Below are 13,817 nucleotides of genomic sequence, written 5' to 3'. Positions count from 1 at the left end.
GTTTCAAAAAAATGATTCAACTATTAACATTAACATACGACTAGCCACATTTACATAGCAATGCCTGTTTTCCACAGCTTGGTCCACTGGGATTTGAATAGTACATAGAGGTTAGCCAATCAAAATAAATCTTATTCACCGTAAATATATTCTTAAAGGGGTAACATTTTGTTGTACAGTAGGAACCAATTCTCACTATTAACTAGTTGCTTATCAGCATGCATATTACTAGCATATTGGCTGTTTATTAATACTTATGAAGTGCATATCGATGCCTTATTTTGCATGAGATAGTTTATGAGATATTTTACCTAAATTTGGCAACTACCTTACTAACTATTAATACACAGCAAATTAGGAGTTTACTGAGGGGAAAGTTGCAGGTAATAGTTAGTTACTAGTTAGAATTGAACCTGAAACTAAAGTGTGACTTTTAAAGACACAGGATCAAATTCTTAAACTATTAAAGGTACAATAAACCTGCTTGATTCCGAGGGTGAAAATGGTTATTAAAACTATATTACAATATATAGTTAAAAGGAAAAAGGAACAAAATTGCCCTCTTTAACAATAATACTAACATTATCACCAGCAATGTTTTTTTTTTAACTAACTTAAACACACAATTATTAATCCCCAAAAGGCATTTTGATACAAAAAGGCCTGTTATTGTTAAATAAAACTAAAACTATTAAAAAATAGTTTTTGTTTATTGAAATACAGTTTTTGAAATACATTATTGAAATTATTTGATAAAAAACTTTTTTTTTTTAAAAAATTTAAAAAAATTGAAAATGTTTCTGTTGAATTAAAAATGTTACAGAAATCTAGGAGAAATAAAAATGTTACAAAAATGAATTAAAACTATATTTTGAAAGTTTTACATACGAAAAAAAAGACAAAAGCACAAAATTACTAAAACGCAAACTAAAATTTAAATGAAAACTGACAATAAAAATAAAGCTACTTCAAATTATTAATATTATAGAAGTATTTAAATAATTCTAAATAACACTAGATCTCTGATGGAGAACTGGGGTGCCACTTAAAAATAAAATTTATCAAGTATTGATTTATTCATTAATTTAAAAAAGTAAAGAAATTACTTATAAAATTGGCAAATAAATAGACTTTTAAAAAAAGTTGATTTAATGGTTTAAAAATGTAGTCCAATGCAACAATAAAATAATACATGAATAACAAATTATTAAATGCAACATTTTATAGGTAAGTGTCTTAAAATTCAGTGGAAAGTTCATTAGCTGCTCCCACATTTGAACTGTCCAATTTTTTGAACAACACAGCTTTTTTAAATGCATATAGAAAAGCAGTGTACAGCATTTATAAAAATGCTATTTAAATGTTCGATTTCAAAATTAACTTTTTATGAAATAAATAGATGTATATGTCTATGTATTTGTTAAATTTGTAATTTAAGTATTTTATGTACTTACATTTTAATTTGTAAATAAATACATTGATGATTAATTTCATTTTAAATCTTTTTTTAAGCAGCACTCCTAAGTCCTCAATAGATTCATAACACTTGATGTCACAACACAAGCTGTTGTAGACCTAACAGAACGTAAGAGTGTACCGGAGCAACATTAGTGAAATGTAATGTTACTACAGAGTGATGGCAGGTTTTGACACAGACAGGTGTTTTATTGGTGTACCTCCAGCGATATGTCATCTCTGCGGGGCAGACTCTGACCCACAGCGGCGAGGGACACCTGCTCGATGTCCCTGATGCTCTTGTTGATGCTGTCGATGGACTGGTCACACTCCCGCTGCCCAGGGGCCTTGTCCCTGTCACAAGAGAGGAGACGAGGCTGCTACAGGGTTGCCGTGGGTTTTTTTTCAGCTTAATGGAATTAGATTTTTCAACTCAATCCAGATATTGTACATTACAGTTTCATAAAACAGGAGAGTCAGTGCAGACATGGGTGTTTTTGCTCTCTCTCTCTCTCACACACACACACACACACACAGAGGGCTGGCTGAGCTCCAGTTCTGATTGGTTGATCTGGGAGGACAGTGTGTGGAGGGCAGCCAGATGGGCAGCGAGCCGAGCCGAGCCGCTGTTGCTGCTACTGCTGAGAGCGTTACAGTCGAGAAGACACCGTCACTGATCTCAGATCAGGTCGTCTGTATGCTCTGCGTGCAGAAGCATGGAGGAGTGTCTGATCTGTGTTCAGTCTCCTCATGCTACATCAATCAACCTCAGTGCTCTCGGAGGAGGGAGAAACCCAGAAAGAGTCACTTACCACAAAATACAGCCCAGTGACACCAGACACAGTCTGTTATTAAGCTGTTATTTACAGAAAAATAGTCTTCAAATCAATCCTTCAGAAAAAAAAACAAACCTACTGTAAAACAACTGTTGGCCTCTGGAAAAGAAAAAATATTAAATGTAAAAAAAAAAAAAAAAAAAAAAAAAAAAAAAACTATTGTGTTTTGTTCAATTCAATTGTTATAATTACTATTAATTATTTTTATGGATGCAGGACTTTTTAAGCTTTTATCAAAACCTCTGAAATAAATATTTATTTATTTATATACACTTATTTTTTATGGTCACTTTTAACTGAATTAAAGCACCAGCGATTTTATAAAAGAAAGGAAGAAAAAGAAAAAAAAAGTAAGAAAGAAAGAAAGGCTATATTATTAAAGAAATAAAAACACATTTTTAATAGTCAATAAGATTTTTGAAATGTTTTTAAAAGATATATCTTACGCTCACCAAGGTTACATTTATTTGAAAACAGTAAAACAGTAATAATTTTGTTAAATAAGCAATTTATTGAAACTGTTACACTGGGATCCATTTTCGATGTAAAATATAATTTATTCCAGTGATGCAAAGCTGAGTTTTCAGCATTATCACTCCAGTCAAGATTCGTTGATGAACAGAAAGTTCAAAAGAACAGCATTTATTTGAAATAGAAATCTTTGTAACATTTTAAATGTCATTACTGTCACTTTTGATCAATTTAATGCATCCTTCCTGAATAAAATTTTTTTATGTTCAATCTTACTGATGCCAAACTTCAGTGTTTGTCTAATAAAAACTAGGTCTAATCGAAATATTATACATATTAGCAAATAATAAATAAACACATACTGTATTTATTAAATATACTGTGTACTAAATCTAACACATAGGTGAAATTGATTTTGTTAAATAATTATTGTGAGAGTTTTGTGTGTTTATACATTCATTTGCTTAACTGTTTATGTTTCAATTTAATATAATAATATTCTCTATTCATTGGCTTTCCCTGGTTTTCCATTTCACTGCTTGCTTGTTGGTGATATGACTTCCCCCTGGAGCTGTAATGTGTGCGGGAAGATTTGAGAAGAGAACGAGAGCGTGTGTGAGGACTGAACAGCTGCTACTGTTAATAACGCTTGCTCTTCAGTTATTTCATACAAGTTTCATTTAAACCCCATCTTTTACCCGCATTATTATTATTTATCACCTGACGGAGACTGAAGCCGCAAGCTTTTCAAATTCACCAAACCACTGAATCAGGTGATTATTTGTACGATGCTGACCTGATGGATGTGATGAGGCTCTTGATGGAGTCCGACACGGTGCGGGAATGGCCTGCCAGGATGGACCAGGTGGGCGGGTCTTTGGGGTTAAGGATGAGAGAGCGGGCGGTCTCTAATAAGTGGGTGGAGCTGTCCAGCATTGAACGGGCTGAGCGAAGGATCGGCTCCTGGGCTGCTGAACCCTGGGATTGGAAAGAAATACGTTGAAAACAGTGTTTTTAATTATTTTGTTCTTAAAGTTCCCCATATATAAAGGGAAAATAATAACCAAAATGTTGTAAATATTTACAAAATATTTAAAATTTGTAATTAAAAAATATATATTTATAATATTTATAATACATTTTAAATATATTTAAAAAAAATATTATATTACCCATCCATCAAAAAACTGAACATCAAATGCAAAAATGTGATGAAACACCAAAAATGTTTGAATGCTGATACAAACACAACTAACAAGATGTTAAAAACATGCAAGAAGCTGCTGTAAGAACAGAACCAAACTCCCACAAACCCCAGAAACAGACTGAGGTGATAAAATTGTCAGGGACTTGTGTTTAAAAAAGAAACGTTGCAAAACTCCCATGATCTTTTAGACTTCCTGTGAGGAAGTCCTGTGTCAAACAGTCAGTGAACGGAGAGAAACCACTTTGTTTTGGCACAAGATTACAGGCAACATTTCAAAGACAGAGGAGTCATCTAGTTATTCACGAAGTCAGTGTAGGCACATTTTACAAAGAAATACAGTACATGTGAAGTGAAAATGAACCGTGTGTGCTAAATTGAACATTTTTCATTTTAGACAAAATATTGGCAGTTACTTCGGAACCATTGTGACTGATGGTATAAAAAAATAGACAAACAAATCAACCTTTGCTTGTCTTTGAGCAATCCACGCTAGTGGGGTCTCTTTCCTGAATGAATCTGTGTTTTTGAATGAATTGCTTGAGTGAATAATTCCATAACCCACTCTTAAAACAGACACTTGTTTTGTTTCTGAATAAATCAGTCCTTTTTAACAAATTTTTGGAATAAATGATTAAATTACTCACTCAAAAACAGAGTCACTTGATAAACTGCTGAATAAGTAAGTGGAATAGGTTGAGTAAATGATTCAATGACTCACTCATATAGACGGTCAATTGTTTTGTTCCTAAATGAATCAGTGCTTTTAATCAAATTGGTCAAGTGAACAGTTCTGTGACTCACTAATAAAGACGGGCTGCATCTGAAATCACATACTTCCCTACTATACTGTAGGTGAAAAATGTCAAAGTAGTAATTTGTCCGAAATCACAATATTCATAATACAGAAGGCTTACTACATCTGGCGATTATCTGAGAATATTTGTGAACTGATGCTGGTAGGTCACATGACAAAGAAAACATTATGGATGTAGCACTTTTTATGTTTGCAAAGTAATTACTTATTTTAAAAAAATGAGGATATGATTTCAGACACAACCAATCACTTATTTTGTTCCTGAAAGAATCAGTCCTTTTGAACAAATCAGTTGATTGAATGATAAAATGATTAATTCAAAGACAGTCATTTGTTTTGTTCCTGAAAGAATCAGTCCTTTTGAACAAATCAGTTGATTGAATGATAAAATGATTAATTCAAAGACAGTCATTTGTTTTGATCCTGAATGAATCAGTGCTTTTGAACAAATCAGTTGAGTGAATGATTAAATGATTCATTCAAAGACAGTCATTTGTTTTGATCCTGAATGAATCAGTGCTTTTGAACAAATCAGTTGAGTGAATGATTAAATGATTCATTCAAAGACAGTCATTGTTTTGTTCCATGAAATCAGTGCTTTTGAAACAAATCAGTTGACTGTTGAATGATAAATGATTCATTCAACAGACAGTCATTTGTTTTGTTTCCTGAATGAATCAGTGCTTTTGAAGAATCAGTTGATCGTAGTTGATTAAATGATTCATTCAAAGACAGTCATTTGTTTTGTTCCTGAATGAATCCGTGCTTTTGAACGAATCAGTTGAGTGAATGATTAAATGATTCATTCAAAGACAGTCATTTTGTTTGATCCTGAACAAGAATCAGTGTTTTTTTTAAGTTTTTTTGAGTGAATGATTTGATTTGTTTTTTAAATAATTAGTTGAGTGAATGATTAAATAAAGAATCAGTGCTTATTTGAACAAATCAGTTGAGTGAATGATTTGATTCATTCAAAGACCAGTCATTTGTTTTGATCCTGAATGAATCAGTGCTCGTGAACAAATCAGTTCGCGGTTGATTAAATGATTCATTCAAAGGACAGTCATTTGTTTTGTTCCTGAATGAATCAGTGCCTTTTTGAACAACAATCAGCGTTGAGTGAATGATTAAATGATTCATTCAAAGACAGTCATTTGTTTTGTTCCTGAATGAATCCGTGCTTTGAATACAAATCAGTTGAGTGAATGATTAAATGATTCATTCAAAGACAGTCATTTGTTTTGTTCCTGAAAGAATCAGTGCTTTTGAACAAATCAGTTGAGTGAATGATTAAATGATTATGCATTCAAAAGACAGTCATTTGTTTTGTTCCTGAAAGAATCAGTGCTTTTGAACAAAATCAGTTGAGTGAATGATTAAATGATTCATTCCAAAAGACAGTCATTTGTTTTGATCCTGAATGAATCAGTGCTTTTGAACAAATCAGTTGAGTGAATGATTAAATGATTCATTCAAAGACAGTCATTTGTTTTGTTCCTGAAAGAATCAGTGCTTTTGAACAAATCAGTTGAGTGAATGATTAAATGATTCATTCAAAGACAGTCATTTGTTTTGTTCCTGAAAGAATCAGTCCTTTTGAACAAATCGGTTAGGTAAATGATTCAATAGCCACATATACATGTACACTTTTTGTCATTCTGATTAAAATCATTCTGAATGAAAGATTCAGTGGACTGTTTACATGAGACGTTATCTAATCCGAATGACAACAAAAACAAATCACCAGAGGGAAAAAAACATTAATAGCTGCTTGAGCTAGTTTAGAATAAAAGGACGAATATGTGAATCATACGACCCTCTGTAATGCAGCTCTGTAATGAACTGTTGTGATACTAAAAAGTTTTACTGTACTTAAATAGAACAAATAAATGATTTCTTACAAAGAGTCGCTGAACAATAAATCAGTGGAGCGTTGCTTTATCAACACGGAGAGTGATCGCAACGAGCTATATATATGAAATATTGTGGTATTCAGTATTTCATCACCTCATGGCTTATCTGCGCAGGAATGCTGGCAAACTCAGGGTTGGAGGCAAAGGTGGAGAGATTATCCACAGCTTCTATCAGCGGGGTCGTGGCCACTCGGCATCTCTCGCGGTTCTCATCTGAGAAATCCCCATCCAAGGCCTGAGAAACACAGCAGAGAGATCACATCTGCTCAAACACTTCAACCCTCACACATAAATAATGCTTATAAGGTTGCAAATGCTCAGACAAGCTCACGTTTTTCATGCTAATGAACACGATTAAATCAATTATCAATTACTTTGGTACCGAATGATCTTTTGGTAATTAATTGAAGGCTGCACCTTTATAGTTTTGACAAGGTTAGCCGTTGTATTGGCGACCTCTTTGGCTGACTGCACGAAATGTCTCCGGGCTACAGGATTGGCTGTTTTGGAAGACGCCAGACGACAGGCGTTGCAAAGAGCCGAGGTGTGCTTTGCAACAATGGTAGCTGCTGACAAAACCTACACAAACAAAAAGATGAGGAAATGCAAGCCACAGAGATTCAAAAACCCAAGCAGGATATGGTCAGACAAGTAGAAAATAAAGAATGAAACTTGATACTGAAAGAGCCAGTAACCTGGGATGGGCTGCTGGCCGGGTCCACCAGATTCTGGCTGGCCATCTGAATCGCCTGATTGGCTCTTGCAAACTGGATGGGATCGACCAATCCCTGATGACCGGACTGGCTGTTGGGGTCTGAGACTCCCACCAAATAAGAGGCCTGCCGAAAAACAAAGGCACACCAAAATAAGAAGTTGGGAGTTAATAACTAGTAAATTCAACTTGAAACCAAAATATACATATTTATTTACTTACTTAATATTATTATATTATATTAATTGTTATATTTATTTAATGTTTATAAATTTCACTTGTTGTGCAAGATTCATTTGTGTAGTGTACATTATTATAATAAATATTTATTATTACTTTTAAATGCATATGAAGAGGCGAGACAAAATGAATACTAACCAATTAATCAACCACAATAAATTACTTTTGTTTCTTTAATCCATTAATTTCTTTATTTGTTTTTTTTTACATGTTTTAATTAATATATTCATAATTATTACATTACATTATACATTACATTTTTTCTTAATTAGCTTTTGCACAACATTATTTAAAAAAAAAATTCTAATACTACTCCAAAATGAACCTTTTTTTTCACATAAAACATCTCTGCTGACAAAATCAATGCACTGTAGACAGTAAAATATATATAAAATATAAAAAAACGTATATAATCAATAGCAGCACAGCTATGTTTTGAATCTTTTAATCTATTATTTTCTGTCTGTATTATTGTATTATATTATATTATAATTTACTGATGAATGAAAACAAGTCCAAGTTGTCGATTAAATCAAATGGTGTTGATAAAAGTTAGCTATTGAATTTGTAATTGCATTTCTAAAGCATAATGCTTCAAATGCATTGTGGAAGCAGCCTCAGAGAGTATCAGGCCAAAAGCTCACCTGTCCCGCCGCCTCAGTCAACCCACACAGCGCTTTGGACGCCACACCCACACAATCCCCGAACGCTGGCACGTTTCCCGTCTTACAATGCTGTGAGATTCCAGCCATGGACTCCCCGAGAACCTGTTCAGTCAGACGGCGAGATGTGTAAACATTTGGAACGAACACATTTCTTTAAAGAATTCAGGAATGTTTGTGATGGATTCTTTACCTTGGAATTCTCCATAACGCTCTCAATGCAGTCAAAATAAGAGAGATCGCTGACCGGCTCATTGGGATTATCCAACATTCCTCGAACAGCCTGTGTGTACGTGGGAGAGGGAAAGGTTAATACACCTTAAGATGTTGAACATGCCTGTTGCTCTGAGATATTTCAAGGCTCATAAATGTAATAAAAACCACACCACCAAATACCTCAGAAAATGAACAAAAAGCATTGTGTGTGGGGCAGAAACAACCCATTTTAAAATGATTACTGGTGACACACACAGGTTTGGACATAAATTATAATAATTCACAGACCCCAAATCATCATTGTTGGCTCTACTTTAACACACAACGGACCTGTGGCTGGTATATTTGAATTTTTCACAAAGACATCACATAAAACGCTGTTTTTAATCAACAAATAAGGCCAAATATGATCTAACATTGATCTTATTTATATAAGACCACCATAGAAGACCTAGTGGGAAAAAACAGGCCCTTATCAAGTTTATTTCATACTGTTTGTCGAAATATATATGAAAAAATTCTAAATATTTATTAAAAATATGAATATAAATTTTATATATATATATATATATTTTATATATATATATATATATATATATAGAAATATTCATATATGTATGTTAATAAGAAAGCAATTAATTATTTTCCTTTACATTCATAGAAGTACAAAACCATCATAATTTCATCAATACTCAAATATAAAAAGGATAAAACTTTGAGAGATTAAGTGTGTGTTAGTACCTCGAGTTCTCGTAGAGCGTTATCACACTCTTTTTGTCCTGGTGCCTGCTGGGTACACAGTGTGATGAGTTGATTAATGCTCTCTGTGACCGCTCTGAAACACAGAAAATCACACACAGTCAGAATGACACAAAAAGCTCCTTCAAAGACTTCACTTATCAAATCTATTTTTCTCATTGAGCTTTCAGTCCCTAAATGTAGGAAGGAGGCACTAACATTGAGGTCTTATAAATTTATCAGAATCATGACAAACAAGGTTTTGTTACACTCATATGAGCCAAGATTTGAGTGAGTGAGTGTATGTGTGTGTTGGAGTGTATGTGTGTCAGTATGCTCTCTCCTTCATTAAGGAAACTAAATCAATTTAGCTCAAAACCCTCAGGAGCAGCTGCTTTCTGGTGATACCTGAGAGGATTCTGCAGCACTCTCTCTCTCTCTCTCTCTCTCTCTCTCTCACACACACACACACACAGAAATGTTTTTCATCATGATTGGTATTTTCCACTGACTTTGATTGTTTTTATATTGAGCTAATAATATTTTCTATCCCCTAATTCTGGCCGTAAATGTAACTCGAGCCCAAAACAATTCTCCTTTTTTTTTCTTCCTATTTTCTTTATGACATTATTTATTATATGTCTATAATGCTGTATTATTACGCTTGTGTGGGGGACGTTGGACAAAACACAAAAACCTGACACACTAATAAACACAGGAGTAAAGTCAATAATAAAACCACAAACAAAAACTTTCACATACATGTAAATCCAAACAAAACCTTTTAACAATCCAATCACTCACACCCAAACACACATTAACACAAACATACTCACACAATAACAAACAAAAACACTCACATTCAAGAACATCCAAATAACAAATCAACAAACAAACAAGCTAACACACACACACACACACACAAACACATGTGCAAGCAAAAATACGCCCACACATAAAAAAATTAAACATTAAACAAACAAAACATGCACAATAGAAACAAAAGAATACTCACACGATAAACAAAACTCAAACACACAACAAACATACACAATAACAAACAACTTAAATACTTACAAAGCACACACACAATAACAAAACTCTCCCTCACACAATAATAAACACAAACATACTCACACAACAACAAATGCAATGGTTGCACTTTATTTTATAGTACGTGTACTTACATATAATTACAGTGTACTTACCCAAGAAAGTACTGGTAATATAAGATAACTACATGGTTTAGGGGTAGGTTCAGGGTAAGTGCCTAGTTATTGTAATTACTACAATAAGTACATTGTATGTACATGAGGAACAGGACTGTAAAATAAAGTGCTACCAATATAACAAACACAAACATGCCAGCACAATAACAAACAAAATTCTCAATCAATAACAATACTCAATCAATCAATAACAATCTCAATCAATAACAATACTCACACAGACTAACAAACATACACAATAACAAACAAAATTCACATAAAATGCACACTAACAAACCTACTTATACAAGAACAAACAAAAATGCATTCTAATACACAAATATACTTACACTAACAAACAAAACTCACACTAACAATCACAAACACACTCACACAATAACAAGCAAACACACAAGCAAAAACAACAATTAATAAACAAAACATTTACTCAATCACTCATACATAATCAAACAAAATGCACTAACAAACATACACACTCACTTAAATACAAACACTTGCAAACTAACAAACAAAAACAGATGAACAAACACACTCTCCATACATGTTTGCTTGACCAGAGTAGTGTGTATTCATTTGTTTTCCTCAAGGTGACATTTGGTAGACAGAACATAGACAATTCAATTTTAAGGACTAATGCTCACTATTAAAGGTAGGGTAGGCGATTTCAGAAAGGCTAGCGATAGCCAGCTAGCTTTGATCCCCGCCCTCCCTGCATGATGACTCTGCAAAGCCACGCCTTCTCCAAAACACATGAGCGCGCACACAGGCAGACCAGAGAATAACCAGTGACACGATGAGAGATGGCTTTGGTGGAGGATTGAATGTAACGCTGTTAGATTACCTCATGTCTCATTCACCCGTGAGAACAAAAAAATACAGAAAGCGCATAATATTACAATAATAGCGCCTTTTCACTCTCGCTGGAACGGGCTGATGACGTATCATCTCTACATAAACAGGGTGCGCAGAGGTATGCAAATACATATTTTGACAGGCAGGCAGGACAGCCTATCGTAATGTCCTTTTCACTTTCATGGGACGTGCTAATGAAGTATACCATACAAACATTTTTGGATGAACATTTTATGGTCCTATGCATTCCACAGATGATATAAACACATGTAAGTTTAGACCACTTTACTTGGTGTTTGCTATCGGGATGTGAAGAGACTTTCAACTAAACTTAACAACTACCGGCTAACATAACACAAAAATGTTTTTGCCAAACATTCATAGTTAATAGTCCGAAATGAATCCCAACTAATAGTATGGCACGTATATAATCCTGCCTAATTCACACTTTTATTTTAATAGTTTATTAGCATGCAAAACTGTACTAGTTATTATGTATTACTATAGTTTTTTATTTTTTCTTTTGTTTTTTTATTGTGCATGTTCATATTCCATATTCCTATTCAATTCCATTAACTTAAAATTTACATTTATAACTATTAATAATAGCTGTTTATTAGTTCTTATATTACTTAAATTAGCTATAAATCAGAAGTTTATTGAGGCAAAAGCCATAGTTAATGGGTTGTTAATAGCGAGAACTGGACCTTAAAATAAAGCGTGACCAACAAAACTTATTTCCATTGTTTAATTTGTGTGGCTTCTGGATACAAATGTCTCCAAAACATGGTTAGCTAGGCATGCACTCACACACTCATACACACAGTTTCTCATTTTTCAAAAACATTCAGCTGAATAGCTCATTTTTTGTTTTTGGCCAGCAGGCTGCCCCTCAGGTTGAGTGGTTAATGATCACTAAACTCTCTCTAGACCGCCGAATGAAGCTCATTCCTACCGTGCCGCAGCTGCGAGGAGGTTCTTGGCATTTGCCGCCCCTGGATCAACGGAGAGGGACTTGGCGGCCAGCAGCAGCTTGCTGGATGCCATAGAGATGTTCTTCAGGTTGCCAATCACCTGGATCTGGTCATCTTTGGACTATGGAAACAAAAGACGGCAGCTAAGCCTGTGTTGTTCTTCAACTTTATTTCAGCAGAAAAATGTGCGGTGTTCTTTGAATACAGGTTATATTTTATGGTTACAAAATTTAAAGGGATAGGTTACCTAAAAATATCACTACGCTCTTTTGTTTTAAACCCATATGACTTACTTACTTCTAAGGATCACAAAAGATGTTTTTAATAACATATTCGTCACTTTTCTATGAAAGCTTGTTTCTGCCACGGAATAAAAACAAAGTTAATTTCGACTTTTTATTTCACAATTCTAACTTTACTTCTTGCAATTCTGTTATAAACTTAGAATTTTAAGATGCAAAATGTAAACTTGCTTGTAATATTTTCCATGCAAGTATAAATGGGGAAGCTTTCAAACTTCAAAAAGGATGCAAAATACTATAAAAGTATCATAAATGTGGTCCATACAGCTTACTTAAGCAACATATTTCACATCTTCTGTAGACATATGACAGTTTTGTGTAAAGAACAGACCAAAACAGGTGGTAAACCATTGTCTGCCTTTCAAGGCAATTGTAGGCCTACTGAATATTAATTATATGATTCCACATAATTAATATTCATGATCCAAGTTGATTCACTGTAAAAAAAAAATCAAAAGTTGAGAAACCTTAAGAGTTTAAGGCAACCAAGCTTCAGGAGATTTTAGAGCTTTTCCAATTTGCTTTTGCAGTAGATTTTTGAATTTTCTCAACTTTTTGTTGCATAAACTGAAAATATCTCCTGAAGCTGGTTGCCTTAAACCCTTGTTTTCCAAACTTTTGATTATTTACAGTGTTTGCTTTTCTAATTTTGCCCTCAAAAAAGCAAACAGTGGCTCTTATTTTACATGTCATTTCAATGGGCATTAATCTCAAAGAGCAAGACTATCTGCTGATGGCTTCTGGCCTGTTTTGTCCTGCTAGACCTCTGTGTCCCGCACTATCTCTCAGTCATCCTTTAATGGGCATGTCACGCTCCATCAACCCCTCTGCTCGCCCGCCTCTCCAAATTAATCAACAAAACATGCAGAACGAGAACATCATCAAAGATTTCATTAGGGTGGAGCATCTTCATGCTCTCTGGAACAATTATGTGCCTGAGTGAATTAGATGTGAGGCGCTAATTAACAAATGAATCATTTTAGAAAATGTGACTGCCATTAGTTTTTTCTCTTTGGTTAGTTGTTTAACATATACACTGTGCATACTACCTTTCAAAAGTTGATTTTTTTTTTTAAAGAAAGTAATAATTATTCAGCAAGGATGCATTAAATTCTAAAAGTGTTTACTGCTACTTTTGTTACAAAAAATATTATTTTAAATAAATGCTGATCTTTGAATCAAAATGTTTCATTTTT

The 13,817-nt window shown here is 33.8% G+C and overlaps 1 pseudogene; it reads right to left on the bottom strand.

Moving 5' to 3' along the window:
* Positions 1-13,817, bottom strand: part of LOC109098077 — a 148,574-nt pseudogene that overhangs the window by 19,379 nt on the left and 115,378 nt on the right.

The sequence above is a fragment of the Cyprinus carpio genome, chromosome B25 (genome assembly GCF_018340385.1).
Source record: "Cyprinus carpio isolate SPL01 chromosome B25, ASM1834038v1, whole genome shotgun sequence".
Lineage (NCBI taxonomy): Eukaryota > Metazoa > Chordata > Actinopteri > Cypriniformes > Cyprinidae > Cyprinus > Cyprinus carpio.
This window is presented reverse-complemented; position numbering and strand designations above follow the sequence as displayed.